The sequence below is a fragment of the Macrobrachium rosenbergii genome, chromosome 6 (assembly GCF_040412425.1).
Source record: "Macrobrachium rosenbergii isolate ZJJX-2024 chromosome 6, ASM4041242v1, whole genome shotgun sequence".
In the NCBI taxonomy this organism is placed as follows: Eukaryota; Metazoa; Arthropoda; class Malacostraca; order Decapoda; family Palaemonidae; genus Macrobrachium; species Macrobrachium rosenbergii.
Genome location: NC_089746.1, coordinates 26036648 through 26039147, shown reverse-complemented (window position 1 = coordinate 26039147; position 2500 = coordinate 26036648). Strand labels below are relative to the sequence as shown.

General features: G+C 33.0%; 1 protein-coding gene across 5 annotated transcripts in view; it reads left to right on the top strand.

Moving 5' to 3' along the window:
- The window catches only part of LOC136839372 (uncharacterized), a 225768-nt gene that overhangs the window by 149338 nt on the left and 73930 nt on the right, over positions 1-2500 (top strand). For all 5 annotated transcript variants that reach the window (XM_067105286.1, XM_067105287.1, XM_067105289.1 and 2 more), the window contains one exon: positions 401-459. The gene's annotated coding sequence lies outside the window, so the exon portion shown is untranslated. The remainder of the gene's footprint in view (positions 1-400; positions 460-2500) is intronic.

Below are 2500 nucleotides of genomic sequence, written 5' to 3'. Positions count from 1 at the left end.
ATAATAATAAGCTTATATAGTAAAATTTCATCCTTTTTTTTTTTACAGCAAAATAAGTGCCATCCCGATAAAACTGTTTCCAAAATCAAATTCCGAAATAAGACTAAAGCCAAAATCTTGGTAATGGAAACAAGTCTTCGTGCTTACAGTAGGTATTGGAGCCGGAAAACGGAGCCAGAATACGAAGATAATGACGAAACAAGCTTATAGTTGTCAAAATAAAGGCATTCAACCGGACATTGTTTGGAAGTCATTTCTGACCGATGTTCTTTTCATTCTTTCATTTGTTTTATTTGAATTTGGATTCCATTTTTAGCACAATAACATCACGTGATATCTGACACATACCCTTTGAAAGTTACTTTTCAGTTTTTTAATGTTTTTTTTTTCTTTTCCACAGATAGCCGGATAAGATTTTAAGTGATGCCGCCTACGCTCCGTGAAGAGGATACTTAAAAAGTGAGTAAACATTTTAGAATATTCTTTTCAGAACATGATTCTTAATATATTAGCAGCATCTTGGTGATTACTGCGTAATTGAATCCACTGAGTGTGTTTAAGGTAGTCTGCCATTCCTTATGTATCGCATATTGTTGGTTTTTCATTTTGGTGTGAAAAAGTATATCTCCCTTATCAACTTCATTTCTCCCCAGTTTTGAAGATCGTGCTATACCAAATTTAAATATTTCATGCCATGTTTACTGATACAGATGTAACTTCAGCTGTAGGAAAACAGTATCATGTTAAGAATTAAGTTGATACATTTTTTCCATCTTTCGAAGCCCAAGTATAGTTTGGTTGAGTAATGGTGCAAAGAAAACACGCTGATTTTCCCATTGGTATCAAGACTTAAAGAACTCCGAAACAAAATCTGTCTTTTCCGAGAATATAATTGTAAGCTCTCTTTCGATGGCTGCAACATATTTTAAGCTTTCGACCGTTCCCTTAAGTAAGTTTCATGTTGATTGTGTGAATGTTGATCTCTTTATCACACGCTGTATTCATGCTATAGACTAAAATAAAAAAAAAAAAAAGAAACTAAACATATATCAATTTTGCTGGGATTAAAAGAGCGAAAGGATAAAACAAGAATGAAGCAAGATTAACTGTAATAATAATTAGTGTTATTAATAGTATTACTAATAATTCAAGGCAGTAGACCTTGCATTTTGAATACTTTAAGCAAAGAAATCTTGATGTTCCTACATGGTCACAGTGAGCGCCAGAGAAATGGTTGAAGCCATGTAGATGAGAATTAATGGGTCGTGCACACAAGAACAGTAATGTTTATTCTTATCTCAGGGATTGTAAGTTCTTTTAGTAGGGCTTTCGGTGCCCTGTGTTGTCCAGCGAATTTACAACACAATGAAACTCTTTTTGCACTTTTTCTATAGAGTCCCTTTTTGTCAGCGCTTCTCAGTGCTTCAGTGAGAGGAGGGAAATATTATTTTGCTCAGCTCAGGAGAGATTCCTTAACCAAGATTCGCCCTCTGTTTTGCTTTTTCTTCCAAGTACCAAAGATGTTTTGTGTTTGTTTGTTTGTTTGCATGTGGAAGATTATCGATTTATTTATAATTTGAAAGGTGGTATTTATTAGGTTTGTAATATCATTTGAAGGCCAGTCTTTTTATTATGATCTGTTCTGACGAGCATTTTAATTTGTAAAATAGTTGTTTATTGTGAACTTCTTTTTGAAGAAAATCAAACCCGATGGTTAAACATTGACGCCATGTGTCGTGCAGCGCTTTTGAACATATTTCAAGAGGCATTAGAAAACTTGCGGCTGTATACAAACGTTTTTTGTTTTCTGTGATTCTCATTGGCCTATAGTGATGTGCGTAAGAGTTCAACAAAAAATCTCCAAATTTCTTGCAGCAGATATCACCCTATAAATACAGAAATTTTTTTTCAGTAAAATTCCTACTTGCATGCCAGAAGTCTTGACAGTTCTTTCATATTTATTTACACTACGGCTCTCATAGTACAGAGCAGTCTCTCGTGGAATGTTTTTTCTTCAATTTAAATTTGAACGTTCCAGATATAATTAATCATTTTGCTAATATTATGTGTATATCTGAAGGATATCTTAATTTTGCTGGCGGCCGTTTTTTTTTTTTTTTTTATTCGTTAGCACTTAAGTCCTGGTTATTGTTCTTTTTCCTATATGATTTTGGTTTTGGAATTTTTATTTTAATTCGTTTTATATAATTGAGTCAATGACTAGAGCAGTTTAGACTTTTGTATTAGGAGTTCCCCACCATATGGAAATTTTTTTAACCAACAAGTGAAAAAAACAAAACAAAAAAAAAGACCCAAACATTAGGAATATTTTACTATTGTCTCAACAACTAAAAGTTCTAGAAATGTTCCAAAATAGGGAAAGTTCATTAATGTCACCAAACACAAGATGAGTTCAATAGTCCCAAATGTTCTTAACACTGGGAAAGGGTTATTGGTGCCAGTATATAAAAAAAAAATAGTAGGAAAGATTTATCAGTGT